This window comes from Nycticebus coucang, chromosome 2 (genome assembly GCF_027406575.1).
Source record: "Nycticebus coucang isolate mNycCou1 chromosome 2, mNycCou1.pri, whole genome shotgun sequence".
Classification (NCBI taxonomy): Eukaryota; Metazoa; Chordata; class Mammalia; order Primates; family Lorisidae; genus Nycticebus; species Nycticebus coucang.
The window spans coordinates 163457035-163478213 of record NC_069781.1 but is presented as its reverse complement, the minus strand read 5'-3'; the positions used below and the strand labels follow the sequence as shown (position 1 = coordinate 163478213).

The 21179-nt window shown below is 43.7% G+C and overlaps 1 protein-coding gene across 4 annotated transcripts in view; it reads left to right on the top strand.

Moving 5' to 3' along the window:
* The window catches only part of CDH11 (cadherin 11), a 165626-nt gene that overhangs the window by 65977 nt on the left and 78470 nt on the right, over positions 1–21179 (top strand). For all 4 annotated transcript variants that reach the window (XM_053603293.1, XM_053603305.1, XM_053603284.1 and 1 more), the window contains exon 2: positions 1265–1388. The gene's annotated coding sequence lies outside the window, so the exon portion shown is untranslated. The remainder of the gene's footprint in view (positions 1–1264; positions 1389–21179) is intronic.

Below are 21179 nucleotides of genomic sequence, written 5' to 3'. Positions count from 1 at the left end.
GTGTGAACTGCTCCATGTGACTCTTCCTGCGTGACTCCGTGTGTATCTGGGAAAACCCTTTTGTAATCTGTCCTGGACATTTGAGGGATGGTACACAAGAGGACAGCTTTATCATTCTCCTTACTACATACAGTGAACAAAACAGGGTGCTATGAACAAATGTTAGTAGATTTACCATTTATCCATAAGAAGCCCTTCACAAGGTCTTGCACTTGACTGCTGATTGGAAGCAAGAGGCAAGGAAAGGTGGGTTTGGAAAGACCTGAAGTCAAGTCAAGAAGGCATCTGGGGAAAGCCCTAGTGAAGGCTGAGTCACTCCTAGAAGGCAGAAGCTCTGGAGATGAAGGACATTCAAAAACTCCTTTTTGCTGTGCATTGGGGACACTGTGCCAGCTGGTGCCAACCTTGGATTAGCGCCTCAGTTCTCAGACGGTGGCTGTTTGGACTCTCCACCTTCTTCTCTTCCTTCATTCAACAAATATACATTGAACTGAAGCTCTTTCTGAGGGAATGTGTTAGACATTTTGAGAGATATGAAGCTAAATCAGATTAGAATCCAGCTAGAGTGCAGCCCCCACACAGAGACTCCAGAGTGCGAGGCAGTGCAGGGAGGAGAGAGACAAGACTCTGGTCTTCTGGAGTGGGGATGGCATCTCCTGTCACCACCGTCACCACCACCGTCACTCTTCATCCTTGAAGCCATCATGCCCCAGGGACCTGGTGGCACCAGAACAGTGCGTCTGCCTTTGTGAGGGAAGGCTTTGCCCTGGACTCAGCATATAGGTTCTAACACAAAATGGCCATGAGGCTTCATATCCCCCAACATACACACTTTTGTCGTTAGTGCTAGAGCAAACACACGTGAAGTACACAGCATGTCATAAGAAGCTCAGGGCTGCCTTTTACCTTTCTTATCAAAGCACCAAATGTGCATAGGGATAATCACACCATGCTGTAGTACCTCTAAACCCTTGGCTAGTTTTTATTTTCCACTTTTCACATAATTATAATAATGCATTTCCCTTTTTGCATACTTGGAGTGTTATCTTCTAATAAAAAAGTCTGTCTGGTTCAACTGTATATATGCTGTGTCTAGAAGTATAGAAATGTGTATCGGTTCCTGGTACCTCTTAGTTGTTAACGATCTTTTCTCTTTTCTTTTCTTTTCTTTACTCCTTCCTTCCCTCCCCCCTCCCTCCCTCCCTCCTTCCTTCCTTTCTTCCTTCCTTTTCTTTCCTTCTTTTCTTTTTTTTTTTTTTTGCAGAAATCACTGTGTTTTCAGCTTCATGGCCCTGTGATGTCATTTCTATTGCCATTTGTTGAGTGACCAATCAGATGGGTGGATTGTGTTATAGAAATTGGCAGCAAGTTTCCAATGGGTGAAGAAGGTAAGTACAATGGACGAACATGTCTGGGTGATTCACTTTGTATGTGGAGATGGAAATTATGCTCACTGCCAGGGCCCAGCCCTCACACCTGGCTTGACTTGGGCCTTCACCAAAATCCAGAGTAGACTCTGAGAGAGAGGGAAAGGCCTACATTCTTGGGCTTTGAGGAATGTGATCATTCAATGCTGATATCATCGGGTTGTCTTTATGGAACACCTGTTATGTGCCAGTTCAGGAATGATAGTCTTTTGGACTAGAGGAAATCTAGAGGAGAAAGAAGCAGCTAGATGAGATTATAATTCTTTAGCAAGTGCTCACATGAACAGGCTGACCGAAATGATCGCCAAGTTGCTTTTTCCCCTTTTCTTTGTTTTGAAAAGAATTTTTAAAATAGGAACAAGGTAATTGATATCCCACAAGGAAAAGAGATTGCTAGGAGGCTGAACCTTTCAAACTTGCAATGTCAAGGTCCCAGCCCACGAACCAAGTGTCTGCTTTCAACTCCCAGTCCCAGCCTTGCCATTCCCTGTCTCTGTGTCCTTAGGTTAATGAGCTCGTACCCGGGCCATGAAGGTGGTTAACTTCGAGACTCTAACAGTTCTTAAGTTTTAGAATTCTGTGAGTTCATTTACTGTCACCATCAACTCTGTGGTAGCTGAGCTCTTTTCATAGGGCATCCACATATCCAGATAGCAACTTAAGAATTAATTCCACCAGAATGACTTTCCATACTGTAAGAGGATAGACCAGTGATTTTTAGCTGCTGTGCAGCAAGAGGATCTTAGATGTGTTGTGAACATTTTTAAATTTTAAATTTTTAATTAAATTATTTTCAAAAGAAGTTGAAAGCACAGTAAGTATATTCTTTTTTTTTGTACTCTGTTTATTTTTTTGATTAACATAATTTAAATGTGTTATGAATGTTTAACCGTAGTTCAAGTGTATCGTGAGATAAAAAGGTTGAAAAACATTGGTCTGGCCCTGTGTGTGTAGGTGTTTACAGTAACCTCCATGTGGATATCTGGGGGTAGGGGCTCAAATGCATATGCCAAATCCAAGTTAGTGGTGTTTTTGTCCTCTAACCCTTTACTTTGTCCCAAATCCCACATTTCTGCTAGTTTCAAAATTCACCCAAACCAGAGCCATGGGAGGGATTCTTCATGCCTTTCAATCCCTGACCTCCAGTAGCAATTTATTGGGGTTTTTTTAATGTTGTTGTTGTTGTTGCTGTTGCCATCGTTGTTTAGCTGGCCCGGGTCAGGCTCAAACCAGCCAACCTGGGTATATGTGGCCAGCGCCCTACACACTGAGTTACAGGTGCCGCCAAAGATAGGATTCTTTAACAAGCTTCTAGGACTCTTTACTGAGGGGGCCACTGCTTTGCTGTCCAGACACATCTTGCCTTTCACACCTCGCCCTCAGATACCCCACAATCATCATTTCCTCAAAGCCACATAATCTCTGTCTTTGCAGGCACTCTCATTTTGTATCTTAGCTTGGATCTCTCAGTCTCCAATGAATCCTTTCTGATCCCCTTGAGACTGAGCTACAGGCAGTTCCTAGGCAATATGTTAGCAGTCAAGGATTGCCTCATTTGCTATGTTTTCCACATTAGACTATAACTGTCTATTTATTTGTCTCTCTTTCCAATTGAATCTAGAGGTTCCTGAGGGCAGGGCTCTCAATTGAAAGCATTATGTCTGCACCCAACTATTAAATAAATGAATGGAGACCTTCAGTATATTTTTAACAGAAGATGAGAAAGCCTATAATAATGGCAGCCAACAGATATCACATGCTTGCTGTGTGTTAGGCTCGTAAGGTCTGCAAAGGTATCACCACACTGAGTGCATTCACAAGAGCCTCATGTGGTAAGGGCTGTCCATATCCAAAATTTTATAAATGAGAAATCTCAATCTTAGAGAAGGTAAGTAAGTTGCCTATGGTCATGGTACCACTATTTTTATCCTTGAAATTTGTATCCATGGAAAGTCCAACTTTAGTTAGCGTTTGTGTCTTTTACCACTTTCCTCTTCTGCCTTTTTTCTGGAATGCATCTGGTACATTATGGATCATCCTCTTGATTGGAACCTATACATCTTTCATGATTTCACATTTACATTATTTATTTATTCATTATATTATTATTTTTTTGAGTGGTCCACAGGTAATGTTGAAGCCGATGGTCTACAGACCAACTCTTATAAAATTCTTTTTTTGAAACAGTCTTACTTTATCACCGTTGGTAGAGCACCATGGCATCATAGCTCACAGCAACCTCAAACTCATGGGCTCAAAGTGATTCTCTTGCTTCAGCCTTCCCGGTAGCTGGGACTACAGGTGCCCACCACAATGCCTGGCTATTTTTTAAAGATGGGGTTTAGCTCTTGCTCAGGCTGGTGTTGAGCTCCTGAGCTCAAACAATCCACCCACCTTGGCCTCCCAGAATGCTAGGATTACAGGCCTGAATCACTTCGTCTGGCCAAACTTACATTTTAATGTGGGTCTTTTTAAGGAGAAAATTTCAACTTGGGGAGCCCCCACCTCTTTTTCTCATGCTCTGGTCAATATCTGTTATGGGAATAAACCAATGAATGAAAACACTTATCAGGGACGCAAAACCTCACTTCCCTGCAAATGTGCCAAAATGATTTGGAAATTGCGTGACCAATTCCTCTGGCATTCGCATATTTGAACTCATTTGCTCTGAAGCCTGGCTCAGCAGAGGAAATGCGTCCCTCCCGTGGATATGTCTGTGAATGATGATCATCTCCTTTCTGCCAAGTCAAATGAGTCTCTTCATTTCATCGGCTTTTTGAATTCTTCAGTAGGATGTGCGAGTGACATTTCCTATTTCCCTAGATAATAGGGACAATTAGAATGTGGTATGAATGAAACCAAGTCAAAAGTTAAATAGAAAGGACTGGAATTTAATCTCACTTCTAGGAAATCTGTTAGATTTTTTTTTCCACCTAGGAATTAAGAACAAGGCATTTTAGGAGTTCAGCAAAGTGTTTATTCCAAGAAGAGGAAGGTAAAATATTCTAATGTGTTTGGCACCCTTAAAACAGCAGGATACAGAAGGAACCACCCTTTGGTGTTTTTAGATAAGGTTCTTGTTGGATGGAGTGGAATTTTGTGCCTAAGGAAAGGGAAGGATTTGTTTATGATCAGACTGTGAGGTTTTGGAACAATGAAGCAAAACTAACTAACAACTTTAGCTCAAGACTCAGGCTCTTGATCCCCAAGCAGTTCAAGGTATCTGTGCTTCTTGAACAGGTGCCTGTGGCATGCAACCAACACAGGCAGAGATGGAAGGGCACTTTCTCTTTCCTCAAGGAGCTTACAGTCAAGTAGCTTTGTATATAGCAGCCAAAATCTGAGTGGGAAAGAAAGAGGGGGAGAAGATTTTAAACAAACCTGCATGGAGCATGGGTGCCCAGGGTTCTTCTGTCCTCTGGCCAACATCCAGTGAAATTCACTTGAGCACCTGTTTACCTTCTCAGAGCAGGGGAGGAATTACCTGGATAGCTATTGGGTAGGGCTTCTCAGCTCTGCGACCTTGCTGGGTATTTAGTAAGGCACTGAGACCCAGAAATGAATGTCATAGATAAGTGAAAAGGATTTACCCTTCACTTAGGAGAAGTGGACACACATTGATACCTGGCTGAGTAATAGTCAGCTGGGGGCTGCTGGTCACAGGCTACCCAATTACTTTTCATTTGCATAGAAGTCAATCCCAGAAAGCTCCTCGGGGGTGTTGGGAGCAGCTCACCTAGGCTGCAGCAGACACCAGGCCATTCATCGTTACTGACAACCTCAAGTGTTGGCAGCCTGTTTCCTAACCCCTGTGCCTGCGGGGGCGGGGGGGGGGTCTCTGTGAATGCACATTTCCTATTTTGGAATGTAGGCCACTGTGGAGAAGGAGGCCAAGTTTCTGTCTGTAGCTGGTGTCACTGAAATCATAAGCAGATGCTCTGGTCACTTGTTGGTGACACACTGCAGCTCTTCCGTGTGTACCACGTGACTGTCACGTGACTGTCAGCGCAACAGTCAACTAATGACTACAGGAAGCCCTTACGAGCCAGGCAATGTGAACAGCCTGCCCCTGCCCCAAATCAGTACTGGAGGAAAAGCCTCAACCACGATCCTTCTTTGCTCTTGCTTTATTTAAGTAGTGATGGACAAGGACAGTGACCACTCCTGATAACAGCAATGACAGCCGAGCATGCCTGTGCCAGGCACTGTGCTGGGTGCTTTTTATTCATTATCTTGCCCAACGTCACCAAAATTTGGTGTGCACCATGCCTGGGACACTCCTGAGCACAGCAGGGTAGTGCCTCTGACTGATTAATACAGCCCTTCCGATCTTTTGTATTTGTGCTTCCAGTGTTAACCAAGCTGGGATGGGAAAGAGTTGGAGGGTGATTATTAATTACACTTATTTTGATATGGCCTTGCCCTAAATCTCCACCTGAGTTTTAAAGGAGACTTAGCTGCTCCTGGCTGATGCAACAGTAGCAGCTAAATGTTCACACTGAGTGAGAGGAAACAAGGAGGAGAAGACAAAGGAACCCTGGGTATCTTCCCTCATCAGCCATCTCTTGAGAAACATCCTTATTTAGGCCTTGGAGTTACACCAGTAAGCCAAATGCACTTGGACCAGTAAATCAATAAAACCAAAATTGTGCATGAAAACAGTCCCTCTTCTTGTGATGGAACCAGGCTGGCAGGTAAGTAACCACAGCACTAAGTCACTTTTAGACAGCTCTGTGGATCTCTGAGCACAGAGGCTGTAAGAAACCGGGCGGGGGTGGGGGGGAGCTTCTCTGAACAGGTGGCCTTTGAGTTTAGACTCAAGCACAGGAGGTGTTTTCCAGGAGGAGAAGATCAGCAAGAATTTACCAGGCAAAGGAAACAGTACAGAATTGTCATTACTAGGTGGACTGTCCCATGAAATGTTTATTAATTGTTATTTATTTTTAAGTGGGCAAGATGGTTAAAAAGATATAGATGGTTTGAAATTTAAAAGATGGAGAAAGATCTATAGAGAATTAATTATGCTTCAGTTCCTACCCTCGAGTCCCTCAATTTTTTTCCCCCGGAAGTGCTATTTTCAGTTTTCTACATGACTTGGAGAGTATCTGGGCAATCACAAACACCAATGCCCCTTTAGTCACTCCCTGCACATTTGTATTTGTAAATGTTACCCAACAATCCACTCTGTCCTGTGTGCTGTTCTACACCTTGATTTTAAAAAGAACATTTTAAGTTTTCCCCCTTGTTTGCTTTTCATTTTAAACCAATTTAAACCTACAGAAAAGTTGCTAAAATAATATAATGAATTCTTGTGGCCTCTGGATCCAGAGTCACTGAATATGTATATATTTTTTTCATTTTGTGGTATTTGTGCAACCATTTTTTGAATGTAATCTCTAATCAAAGTGCAGCTTGCATGCCAGCTACCTAGAGTCCTAAGCTCGTTTCCTCTCCCGGGCTTATTTAGCCAGATAATCCAGATGTGTTTGAAATGAAGGACATGTTCCTCTCAGGGTCAATTTCCCCGAAATGCTCCAAGCAGAAAATCCACTCTCAGGATGGTGATCCACCCCCAGGTTGGATGATGGCAGAAGGGGCCCCTCTTCAAGCCTCCTGATCTTTGGGAAAGGATTTTACCATTTTCTCAAGTGCTGGGCTCCAGCCATGGTCTCAGACAGGTGACCCTGCCCCCTCCACTTGCCTTCTGGGCCCAGTGGTCCCCGGTGGTGACAGACCGTGCAGCTGAAATCCAATCACTTCATTTCCGACAACCAGCCGTTCAGATGACATTGTCTCTTCTGCTCTGCTTGTCACGGTCAAAGCAGCATCTGAAAGGCTGGCATAGGATTTCCTCCGGTTAAAGATCAAAGCGCCTAGGCCACGCTCAAGTTACCTGTGCGTTTCCTCTGTGCCTTACACGGCAAGGGATAGTTTGTACTCAATCTGAGAGGGACTTTTGAGTACTGTGATAAGCAGGAAGTAACTTAATAAGACAGCGTTACATGACTTTTCAGCCAAGTGCTTTGGTCTTAAAGGATTATGTTCAGGTATTCATTCACTTATCGAACAATTCCTGAAAGCCTCCTTGGGACTCTTCTCTGCTCTGAGGATCTGTGGGGTGACAGATAAATAGACAGATCTCAGCAAAAACAAAAAAGCAATTGAACCTGGGGGCTGTAAGGTGGAATCTTTCAGCAATGCCTTCTTAGCTATTCATTATCTCTTTTATACGTTAAACACATATATGTTGGTCCCATCTGCCCTCTTTGGCCTCATATGACTCCTAGTCACACAATCACTCTTTCCCCCAGAGGCTACTAACCCAAATTACCCCGTGCCCTATGGGGGACTCAGAGCTCAAGGTGACTCGGGAGAACAGGAAAGAAAAGGTGAACAAGCCCCACTAAAAATATGCCACCAATTAATTGTGTCTGCAGAGGATCTAGAAGGTTGCAACCAGACATCTGGCAGATGCCTCCATGTGGAAGCTTTTGAAAAACTGTGACGGGGCCAGTAAGTTCATCTTTTCAAGAGGCTCTGAATTTTAGAATCTAAGCACCATTCCGAAAGCTGTAAGGTTGCCATAGCAACAATTCCTATAACTTTTTTTTTTTTTAAGAAAAACAATTTTTTTTTTTTTTTTTTTTTTAATTTGGTCACATACTGACCAGGGCCAGTGAGAATGTACCTCTCTAAATGAATGTCTGGCAAGTTTCCTGAACTATCATAGTTCTGTCCATAGACAACTTTGGACCTCTCAGCACTTTCAACCACTTTTCAGAATTTTTACTTGAAAAATGGGCCCTGGAAGATAGGTTTATTCATTGCTCCCCCCAAGCTGTTTACATCATTCTTTGGGTAAAGAAATAAAAAAAGGCCTTTGTGAGGTTTCATCCTGCCAGGGATTTAAGCTGGAACACACGTACCCACCGTGTCAGCCCCCAGGACATGGAAGCAAGCAGATATGCTTGCCCAGGCCCAGCCAGCAGCCAGGGTGGCCAGTGCTCGGGGTCACGCAAGCATGTCCACCTCCACTCTCCCTCCTCTGGTGCTTCTCCACTGAGCCGCAGCATGATTCTTCTAAATCCAAATTGTATCAAATTGCTTCAGCCTAAAACCCAGGCTTCCAAAGCTTTCGGCCCCTCGCAGGCTTCCAAAGCTTTCGGCCCCTCGAAGGATAAATCGCCAAGGTCTTTGCTGGGCTTCTAAGACTGACATGATCCAGGCCCCACTCCCTTAAGCCTCCCCTTCCCTCCTCTGATTTAACTCTCCATCTGTCCTCCCTGAACTCATCGTGATGCTTTCACACCTCGACTCTCCCACACATATTTGTTTTCCTTCTCTGCCTTCATTTTTCTGGGTATGGAGGGCCCTCCCCTTCAGGTGGGGAGACATTCCCGATCAGATAGTTTGTCACTGTACCCTCTGCATACAGAGTCCCTCTGTTCCCCGGTATCTCACTATAACTTCCGTGGATCTTGTGCAACTTTACTTTCATGAAGCCAGTTTTTCATAAAAGAAGCAAAATTATATTTTGCAGCTATTTTGGTATAAAGGTAAATATAATCTTCTACCCTGAAAGGTTATGTTTTCTTCTGACTTTAAAAGACATGTAAATATTTCTGTGAGTCCTCTGAAAGTGTTGCATGTTGAGGCCCTCGTTGAGCCCTCGAGGTGGGCATTATCCCTCCCATTCTGTGAAGGGTTAAATTTAAGCTCAAGAAATGAAGCAGAACCCAGAAACTGGAGTTGTCTCCTGGCCACGGTCACACATGACACACGGCAGAGCCAGGATTCTACTATTTTTTTTCCTCCTAAACAAATGCTAATATTCATTCTATCAAACCGCTGAACACCTGACTCAAATTAAGGCAGAGCTTGCCTTATTTTCCTTTAACTTTTCTTTGTAAGTATTAAGAACTGGAAGAAATAGTAGATTCCAATGTAAGTGCAGTTGCTTCTAAACTGAGTGCTGCAGTAAAGTCCCTGGTGCTCAGCTACTGGGAGGGCTCTTGGTAGATGACCTTCAGCTCAGTGCCTTTAAGGTTCAAATTAGTTGCAGCTTCTATCTCAGCCAAGGTCATGGTCTTTTATAAGGCAGCCCACATTGGAGGACTGACCGGTAGAGGTTGGCCATCTAAGCGATCTTCATGATCATTTCAAAGGGACATTCTTAGCCCTAAGCAGGATGGTCTGAAGCTGCTTTTGGACTGTGCCACACCTCCCCTTCCCTTGATGTCTGCATCTACTCTCCTTTCCTTTCCTTCCTTTGGTCTTATTACCAAGGACACTCCCCTAATAAACATTTCCATGCTGAAGTCCATCTCAGAGTCAGTGTCCCAGAGAATCCAGCTGCAAAAATCCCTACTGAATATTTTGCAACAAGCCTTCTCATATCTGTGCATGAATACAGTGGATTTATTTGTTCATTTCTTGTTTTTATTGAATGCTTATTCCTGGGATGCTCAGCATGGTGCTAGGTACCAAGAGGGTGAGGTGAACAAGACAGAAAAGGAGCTCTGGTCACAAGCAACTTAAATTTCTTCTACACTAAGGCAAATTTTAATCTTTCTGCATTCAAATTATGCATATCCTAGAGCAGTGAGTGATTCTCAACCTTCCTAAGGCCATGACCCTTTAATTCAGTTCCTCATGTTGTGGTGATCCCCAACCATAAAATTATTTTCATTGAGTCTGGTTGGAGAAATCACCACAACACGAGGAATTGTATTAAAGGGTAGCGGCATTAGGAAGGTTGAGAACCACTGTCCTAGAGAGTTGCATATGCCCCAGCACTTCAGATGCAGGTGCTCAGGAGGAAGCCACCCATCACGGGAGCCCTGCTGATTGCTTTCAAGAATAAATGATTCTTCTAGGAAATCAATAGCAGTGTCTGAGTGGCCCTCCCCTATCTGTCCTGGAATTCCTCAGTTCCCCTTGCTTAGCCCTTAGAGGGAGGTCCAGAGTGAAATCTGGACTACAGGGAACTTGGATGGGGCAGAGGAGCAGGGGCTGGAATGGCTGCCCCCAATGGGTTTGGGGAGGGAGGATTGAGGGACAGAGGAGAAGCATGTCCAGATTCCACCTGCAACGGGATGAGGAAGGGGTGGGGAGGAGTCACTGGGGATTTCCTGGCACTGTCTATCATCCTTATTTAAAAATTCTCCATGGCAACCCATCTCTATCAGAGTAAAACCTAGACCCTGCCTGCACCAGGGCTCTCCTTGATGAAGTCACTGTCCACCTCTCCCCCCTGCCCATCTACTCAGCCGTGTGAGACTGTTGCTGCCCAGGGCAGACCCAGCCCCAGAGGCTGGCATGTTCTGTCCTCTCAGTCTTGGAAGTCTCCTCACATGTCTGACCTTTCCTCCTTGTTTAGGGCTTACTTGGCTTCAATGTCCCCACTCGGGGGTCTTTGTTGTCTTTACAACTCTAACACCACACCATCTACCCAGGCCCTGGACACATCCTCTCTGCCAGCCCTAGACGCTTCCTCTTTGCATGTGGTCCTTCCCAGCTCCTGTCACTGCTGGTGTAGGTCACTTCTGTTTCATTCCATGGTCAACTTCCACTGCCTGTTTCCCCATGTAATTTGTTCCAAGCCCCTGAGGTTCAGAGATACGCTCTCTGTTGCCCACTCCTGTGTCTCAGGTGTCAAGGCCGTGCCATTCACAGTAGCAGTAGTTCTGGAAGTATTTCTTAAATGTCAACAACTGAGCCAACACATAATTATTAAATTATTAAACATGACAGTGGTTGGTGTGCTTGCCTGGAGAAATAGCCTGAAGCAGAGGGGTGAGGTCACAGCTCTTCCACCTTGTGGGAGGAGCAGCATTGTCAGGAATTTCTCTCTCCCTGAGCTCCCCCGGACCACCACTCAGATATGAGTGGCATCAGTTCTGGGAATGCTCCACTCTGGAGGAGCCAACAGCTGCATAATGGTTTCCCTGTGTGCACGTCTGTGCATTCAACACAGGCCTTCGGAACTGTTCCGGTTTGCCTGACCAATCTCCCCACAGGAAAGTCCGTGCATTTTTAATACTCTGGAAAACTGAGGCTGACGTGTAGCTTGGTACCTAAAATGGTTTCACTCAAGCAAATGCAAAGAATAAAAGCCATGCACTTAAATGCTTGAGTGAGTATCAATAGGAAGAATGTTCCAATAATCCATGTTTGTAAAGCCTGCTGGTAGGAATTTTTGAAATAGCACTTAACTCCACTTTATTCTTGATGAATGTGTTTGTAGCCATTGAGATATTTTATTTCAATTATGTGCACGTGTTGTAGGGAAGGGGGTTCTGACAATAGTAAGGCGTAAGCTACTTTTGTGTTTGTTTGTTTGTTTGCAGTTTTTGGCCAGGGCCAGGCTTGAACCCGCCACCTCCGGTATATGGGGCTGGCGCCCTACTCCTTGAGCCACAGGCACTGCCCAGCATAAGCTACTTTTATTGTACTCTTATCACTATTCCCATTGCTGAACTCGACTGGGCAGTTCATTAAGATGAAAAATTAGCAGCACGTGGTTTGGGGAGGATAATCACGGAAGATGACAGCTTGTGGAGGCATCAGCAGACAGGTGACAAATGCACAGGTTAAAAGAAGTGGCAATGGTCCAATCGGTTGGTGCTGTGTGCTCACCAGGCACCTACTGTGTGTTCACCCCGAGCTGAGGTTCAGGGAATGAGACAAATACAGGCAACATGGTCATTTCCCTCCAAGAATGTGCTCTTTGCGAAAGCCAGGGGAGATTTCAGATGTCAAACCAGGAGCCTCAGAGGGTGTACAAGTACCCAACACTTTGGTGCTGACTGATGTTCAGGAGAATTCAGTATGGAATTTAGAGAAGATTTCTCAGACCTTGACAAATAGCAAGATGTGATTAGTAAAATACGTTCTAAAAACAGTAGTTGCTAATGGCTATGAGGTTGTTTTTTGGGAGGTGGTGGAAGTGGTCTGGAATTAGTGGCAATTCATGTACAACTTTAAGAACATAGCAACAAACACTTTTAAAGTGTTCTCCATATCTCTTTCCAAAAGGAATGTGTTAACACTTAGAGATCTAAAAATAGATCTGCCATTCAATCCTGTAATTCTTCTACTGGGCATATACCCAGAAGACCAAAAATCACGTCATAACAAAGATATTTGTACCAGAATGTTTATTGCAGCCCAATTCATAATTGCTAAGTCATGGAAGAAGCCCAGGTGCCCATCGATCCACGAATGGATTAATAAATTGTGGTATATGTACACCATGGAATATTATGCAGCCTTAAAGAAAGATGGAGACTTTACCTCTTTCATGTTTACATGGATGGAGCTGGAACATATTCTTCTTAGTAAAGTATCTCAAGAATGGAAGAAAAAGTATCCAATGTACTCAGCCCTACTATGAGACTAATTTAAGGTTTTCACATGAAAGCTATAACCCAGTTACAACCTAAGAATAGGGGGAAGGGGGAAAGGGAGGGGAGGGAGAGGGGAGGTGGGTAGAGGGAAGGGGATTGGTGGGATTACACCAGCGGTGCATCTTACAAGGGTATATGTGAAACTTGGTAAACGGTCTGTGAAGCTAGTGAATGATGCCCCATGATCATATCAATGAACACAGCTATGATTTAATAAAACAAACAAACAAAAAAAACACTTTTAAAAGTGTGGTATTTATGGGCTGTGCCTGTGGCTCAAAAGAGTAGGACACTGGCCCCATATACTGGAGGTGGAGAGTTCAAACCCAGCCCTGGCCAAAAACTGCAAAAAAAAAAAAAAAAGTGTGGTATTTATGCTACGTGTATTATTGGATCGATAATTTACATATTATAAAGCTACTATTTTAAAGTACTCTAAAAACTGTATGCCACTCAATTATAGTAAATTTTATTACATGGATAGAGAATTGGGATTAGAGACCTTCCTGCTTGCCGGGAGGAAGAAAGCATGTACCCATTCTACAGATGAAAAAACTAAGAGTCAGTTCCGTTCATGCCTTACCCAAGAAGCCACAGAGCTGGGAAATAATAGGGCTGGGGCTTCATCTCTAGTCTTTCTGGCTCCAAAGTAAAGATGCTTCTCACTCTAGCCTCCTGGTGCTCAGGAAGGACAGGTCCGAGGATGTAGGAATAACGTACATGGCACATTGTATAACAATGATTTGTCTCTGCAGAGTATTTTAAAGTTTGGGAAGTGCTCTCCTCTATTTTCTCTCATCTGTTCTTAGAGCATCCCTGTGAGATAGGATCAGAGCTGTGATGTGTCTTAGAGAAAGAGGGAAGAAGAGGGAGGACATCCCAAGTCTAGTGTTTCCCGTCTCTGTTTTAGGCTCTGTCTCTCCCTAGACTTTTATAAGCATCCTATTTCCCTAACACAGAAGGAATTTCTAAGTGAAACCATAGAGATGTGGGATCCATGGTTATTTAGAATTAAATGCCCTGTCCTTTAAATATAGAAGCAAGGGCCATTTCTTTTTCTCCTTTGTAGTGGGAGTCGACACACATTTCTATTGTAAAGCATATGTTTAGATGAAAGCCACTTAAATCGTTATCTCTCCTGTAGAGATGATGAGAGAGCTTTTGATGTCATTCTCAGATTCCTAGTGTAAAGAATGGGTCAAATTCTCATCCTGTTGGACAGGATGGAAATCTGACTCAGGATTTGTAAATACTGCTGCATTTAATTTATTTTGATGGGGACTTTTTTACTTTTTCTCCTAGCAGACAGTGGAATCGCAGGGTCCCCAGAAGCAGCCTGTGGAGGAGTCAGGATGCATTAACCTAAGCAGTGAGATCAAAACAAAAGCTGTTTGTGATCCCTCTGCCAGAGCCCCGATAGCTGCAGTCCCCACCGTCTGGCTGCCTTCTTGGAAGCCCTAATAAAATTAGATCTTCCCGGAGAAAAAAGGAACTGAGACTTAGGAAATCGAAGGCTTTCCCAAACAGCAGACATCTTCTTTCTCCATTTCTTCTACAGCTAGCTTTAAAGGAATGACAAGAACAATTAAATTTGAAGAAAAAAGGTGGGGGCACCTCCTGAAATTCACCCCTGACGATCTGAAAGCACTTGCTCTTTCTGCATATTGAAAGGCTGGGATACAGCCTCACTCAGGAAAGGGGATGATTGAGTTCTAGTCTTTCATCTGCCACTTCCTAGGCAGGTGACTGTGTTTCTCGCTGCTCCTTTGTCACATGTGGGTGACAGTGGGTGATCATTATAATCACTCAGTAATCAGTGCCTACACCACAAGGCTTTCGTGAGGACCAAAGGAAGTCTTCCCTCTAATGTTCTTAGACCCAGGCCTGTCACACAGAAAGGCTTTCTGAACAGTAATCACATTGATGATAAGACCAGGAGTCTACATGTTTCCGTATACGCAGGTGTTTCCAAGTTTGGGGCTATGTAGACAGAAGTTGAGAGGAACGGATGGAATCTAGGTTACAGCTAGACTTGAACAGCCATTACAAGCCATTTGTAGTCTTCCTACAAATTCTGCCCTGTGTTGTGGGCAATGGGTTGGGGGCGTTTTATCTCTAATTTTAAATGAGATAACAGAGGCTAAGAGAGATTGAATAATTTGCCAGATGCTACGTAGCTCTGGCAAGTGGCATGAGAAGGAAACAAACTTGAAATCTGAACGGAACTTCTAGAGCTCGTCATGGACCCTCCCTCTGCCTGCGCTATGGGGATTTCTCTCTCCAGGGTCGTATTGCACAGAGCAGGCTCCTGTGGTGTGTGGCCCTGAGCCCCCTTGAGTGCTTCCGCTCTCTCTCTAACCCACAGAAACCCAGGCTCCTGTATATTTTGTCTCAGCTCTTCCTTTCTCACCCCAAGTTCTTGCATGAAGCACCTGCCATCTCCTTTCCATCTTAAGTTCTTTCTTTTCTGAGTTAGTTCAGGCAGAGAGTCAAGGGATGGATGTTTGCAAACAGTTTGGGACTTAAGCATTCAAGAAATCCTTCTTGCCTTTAAAGTTAATCTTCCATTGGGGGTCAGACGCTAATTACCTGTGATGCGGCCTTGGCTGATAATGTGCACATATCTTCAAAACTCATTCTGGGGTCTGCTTTTTGATTTTGGGAATAGCAAAAGGTCTGTCTTGTGAGAATATATGAAGTTCCCAAAGTTATCCAAAGGTCTGTCTTAGTAGAATATATGAAGTTCCTAGAGTTATCCAGAGCAAGGAGAACTCTGGGGTCATTTGTGGGGTCAGTGGGTCTGCATTTCTCGTGTGACTCTAAAGCTGTCTCCATCAGGACATTTAGATGCATGGGTTCTGGTGTTAGCACACAACTGATCACTTTAATTGCAAAGCACAGTCTCTACGGAAGAGGAACAGAGCAGACACCTTCCTATCAGCAGGTACAGTGAATAGAATGAAGCTAAGCCTTTGAATCAAGCCACAAGTCATATTTCTAACCTTGTGCAAGCCACAGGGAAAGTCAGGAGGCTGGGAGGGGTGAGAGGTGGAAGAGGAAAAAAGCCCCAAGTGAACATAGTTATTAAACAGGCTGCAGTAATTGCACAGCCCAGCTTAAAGCTCATTGGTTAAAAATGAAACCTCTGAGATCAGGTGGTCAGGGTCACAGTAGTTGTGTGACCTTCAGCGAGTTATTTAACTTCCTGAAGCTTCTATTTCATCATTTATAAGATGGGGATAACATACATAAAGGCCCGCGGGGTTGCATGTAAATTAACAAAAGAAAGCATGCAGAGTCCATAGCCCAGTATTCAGCACAGAATAAAGTGCCTGGTGATGGTGAGCTGTTATCATCACCGGCTACTGTTAATCAGCTGTGACCTCCTGGATGAAAAGCATCAAGCAGACAGAAAGCTAGATTAGGGTGATCTGGAGGCTGCCTGCTTCTACAAGGAAACTATCCACCTCCCAACCCCCGGAGAGAAGTGTTTTCCTTTCCTAAGGCAAGATTTTCATCTTCAGCCCTATTCTCAAATAGCAGCCAGCCTTCATCTCCACTACCACCTCTGAATACTAAGGACTACATATGACTTATTCCTTCATTCTCCATCAATAAAGTAGGGATAATAATAACCCTTACCTTTGTTGGCTGATGTGTAAAATGAGCTAATGTTCGTGAGAGCCCTACGTAAATTACCAAGTGCTATAAAGTATGAATTACTATTATGATCGCTCTGACTCCAGGTATTCCATAAACAATGAGGGAAATTAAGAAAGCACACTCTGGGCATTCAGAAGCATTTATGTCTTTTTGAGTATATAGCTATAAACTATCAGAAGATGGGTTTGATAATGTAGTCCTCAATCTGATTTCAATGTTAGTAAGTGCCCAGGAAGAATGCCTTTCTGGCAGGGGCGTTGTAAGTACAAGCAGGCAGTGGAGTACAGTGGTGGCTGTGGTTCCGCTGGGTTTGAATGACAACGACTGATGTGCATTACAGAGTGCAAGGGACGTGGAGCCTCCTCTTACTAGCCTCCAGCTGCTCTGCATGACAGGTGTTGTCTCTTCTGCCTTGGGCCTCTCATTGAAATGCCACTTGGGAGGCATTTGATTGCTCCCAAGGCCCTGGCCGCCCCAGCTCCCCGCCCCACCTCCTACACCTCTGGGCCCCTGCTGACTTTCAGACCTCTGGGGGCAGTTCCACCATAACCAGGTCTCTGCAGATTCCAGTGCCTCTTCTTGGTATCTTGGGGGCGCAAGGTGGGAGATATGAGTAGACAAGAGGGCGGGACGGAGCAGCTTATACCTATTACAGCCAGTGTGAGCAGCCTGAATTCTTAGCCTTGACCCTCAGATGCTGAGGGGCCAACGTAGACCAGGCAGCTCTATCTGGGCCGTCCAGACCCAGCATGTCCACATTGCTTAGAAGACCAGGCAAAGGAATGTAAAACTGTCCTCGGTGTCATTACATTCTAGGGGCTGGGACTTTGATACCCATGATAATAATGAGATTCATTTATGGATCACTTACTACCTGCTATACACAGTGTCCGACATGCCGCAAGAATTATGTCATTTACTCTTTAGCCCAAGGACAAATGCACTAGACAGCGCCTCTCAAAGGTCGCCATACATAGGAAAATTAACAAACTCATATTTTATAGTATATTCTATGTTTTTAAGATTTGTGTATGTATCTATCAACACGTAGAGAAACATTTTGAAAAAACTTTGTAATGCCTATTTTATAAATAAAGATATGTTCAGCCACAATATCCCATTTTCCCTTGGGACACCCTATACTTTTCAAACAAGGTCTCATTAGGAGGAGGAGGTGGGCTTTGAGCCGGTGCCCTTTGGCTGCAGCCGTACCTTTAGCTTGCAGGAGACAAGTGGCCTAAGGGTGGGAAGACGAGGGGGCTGGTATCATGGCAATGGGCTGTTCTTCAGTCTAGATGGAGTACACTTCACCCTGCTTATCTGTGTGAGTGTCCCAGGGTTGCCATAGTAACAAAGTACTACAAACTGGTGGCTTCAACAAACCAGCTAACTAACTACATTTACGTTGTCTCACAGTTCTCAAGGCTAGAAGTCCAAAATCAAGGTGTTGGCAGACTGGGTTCCTTCTAGAGGATAGAGGATAGAGTCTGTTCTGTGCCTCCCTACTGGCTTCCGGCGGCTCAGGCATTCCTGGATTTGAAGATGGTCTTCTCCTTACTGTCTAAATTACCTCTCTTTTGAATTAGGACACCCTGAGTGACTTCATCTTAACTGGAGCATCTGCAAAGACACTAGCTCCAAACAAGGTCACATTTACACACACTGAAAGTTAGGACTTCCGCATCTTTGGGGGAGACCCAAGTCAGCCCACACAAAATAGCATCCTGTAATACCATCGGTGAATCTACCTCTAGCAGTAGTTTACTTTAGCCACGAATGCATCCAAGCATAGGTCTTTCTTTTCTCACATAAATATTCATGGAATACTGCCAAGAGCTTTATACTATGCAACCCACCAGAGGCAAGATAAGCAAACTTCCTATCATCCCCACCTTCCTGGAGCTCATGACACACTCTTGGAAGATTTCAGGTCACTAGACCCTCATAGAACAGGAGCTAAACCTTTTAGCCTTAATTCCAAATGGCTCACGTAAGGGGAAAAGTGACTGTAGCTTCGTCGCTCTGAATAAATCTAAGAAGAGAATAAACATCATAGAAGCTCACTGAAAGAATAAAGTAAAATAAAAACCTAAGAAGAGAAAATAATCAGGAGGCAAATATTAATATTTGATTCACGTTATTTGCATGGGCAGCGCTCAGGTCCCTCTACTGCACCATCGAGTGGCTTCTGATTTCTCAGAGTCTGTGTGTCAGTTACTAGTTTACTGGTGGGGCATCATCACAGGCCTTTCATACCAAGCCTTCCAAGCAGGGTGACCTTACCCAGGGTGTGTTACCTGTTAGATGGCAGCCAATTACCCTGTGAGCTCTTTCATTAAGCCTCAGGGAATAGGCACCCGTTTCCTTTACCAGACTTTCTGTCATCTCATCCGTTCCTTAAGGCAGTTCATTTCACAGCAGGGAAGATCAAGAGAGAAAGGAAAGATTTCTCATTCCCTCCAACTTGATTGGTCTGAGGAAAAGCCTGGCTGTCTAGAAGATGCTAATTGCCACTGGGATCCTGTGCTTATTCTTCATTTTGTCCCAGGTTTCTTATTGAAATGCTAATCAGGATTAGGTCTCACCCCTTGATGAATGATTTTGTAAAAAACTTGATATTTTTCATCTCCACGAGGAATGTCTGCATGCAAATAGAATACCACTGCAACCAAATGGGAAGATAACTAATGCCTTTAATTTTCCAAAGAGGGCTGTGATTTGGTACATACAGTACAAATCAGGGGAAATGAGAATGAAATCAGAGTGCTCAGGCATCACCTCCGTTATATCATGAGCTTCTTTTATGTGGCTGTTTTTGCTGCAGAGTTAGAGTGCGCTTGGCACGTGTATTTGGACTTGTTTCGTCTAGCGGGGTCAAATTTAGGTTATGTCATTTTACCCGAGTTAAGACTTTGGGGAACTTAAGTTCTTTGATTTCCTATTTCATGTGTCAAGTTAGGAACAATTATCCCCATCTCACAGGACTGTGAGGATTAAGTATCATTCCTGCTTCTAGTCCAAGGTCTTACACTCAAAGTCTCCCAATGGGTATGTAATATAAAGTTATTGTCCTTCCCCTTAATTTCCTGTCCTTTGCCTCCACCACCAACTCTTGGTGGTGGGACAGAGGTATTTTTCACACACTCATATAAATCTGAGTCTTAGGCACTTTACTCCTTCTGAATCCTAAGGGCTTTAACAGATCCAGATGAAAACTGAATAATATTTTGACCGAGGGACAGACACCAAAATTATGGACATTTGGGTATTTCTGGATGGTTAGTTGACTTGCTCCTGACTTTCTATCTCTGCATCTTCCGTATAGATATGAATTTCTTCACCCACATTAGCCAAAGAGTATTATTATTTTATTATGCACATACGTGTGTATGTGTGTGTGTATATGGCCTATCGCCTGCCTACATTTTCTGCATCAACTCTTTCCTCTTTCCTAAACAGTTCTTATGCTTTCACAATCCCCCAAATTCTGTGGTTCTCCAAAAACAGATTCTAATTCTTGTTTTAAATATTTTCTCATGCTGTTCCCTATGCCCGACTGTTTTCGTTACCCGGAAGGATATTTGGTTCGTTTGTACACTACACGAGTTAATTCAGACTTACTGGATTACCCACTAAGTCTTCCCTGACCGATCACCCTCTCACACCCTGGTTTATAAATCCCCCTTCAGAGAACTTTTCACATTATATTTCTATTAACTTATTTTCTGGGCTAGCTCCCACCCTGCACACACCACCATTAGGCTATGGGTGACTTGAGGACCATAGTGGCATCTTCCTGCTATTACCTCTGCTTAATACAACACCAGGTTTCCAGCACAGGCTCTTAAGCTCACAACATGTTTGGTTAATGCATTTTTTTTTTTTTTTTTTTGTATATGTGTCTATGAGTGCTGCATTCTGAAAAGATCTTGAAAGTTACCCACTAATCTAGTGTGGAACATGCTCCTAATATAAATGATTCCATCGTTAGGACTTGGGTATTTGTTGTTTTCTGAGAACCTGTATCAACTCAGGGGATGAAAGAGCACATTATTCCTAATTCCTCAATCAATTAGCGGCACAGATAATCCTTTTATCCTTAGGCCTTTTACATTGTAGGTCACTTGTCAATATTGAAGGACCTGTTCTGTCTTCTCCAAGGAGATCAAAATTCCTCCTTCAGGTTTCTCTGACCTCAGTCCCATTGATATCAGAAGTTCTGAAGCCATCAACACATCCACACATGTGATCTTCTTCTGCTCAGCAATGTTGCTCTTTTATGGGAACTAAGCAGAGAGAAGAGAATTGGGGGAAAAAAAAAGATTCTGGGATTTATGACATGGAACCTGGTCCATGTTATAAATTTTGACAGATGAGCTTCCAAGAGGATTGCTAGACAGAATGTGGGATGTTTAGTTAAATTTGAATTTCAAATAAACAGAAAATAAACAGTTGTTTTAGTATTGGTATATCCCCTGTGGGATATACTTATGTTAAAAGCTATAGCTATTTATCAGAACCTAAATTGAATAAGAGTCCTATAATTTTGTTTACTAAACCTGACTCACACACAAGTGAACAACTTGCCCATTATAATATGGTGGGCTTGATATCATAGGTGTGATAGAGCTTGTTACAATATCCAGGCTTCCTGAGTCATAAACCAGTCTTTATTCCTAAA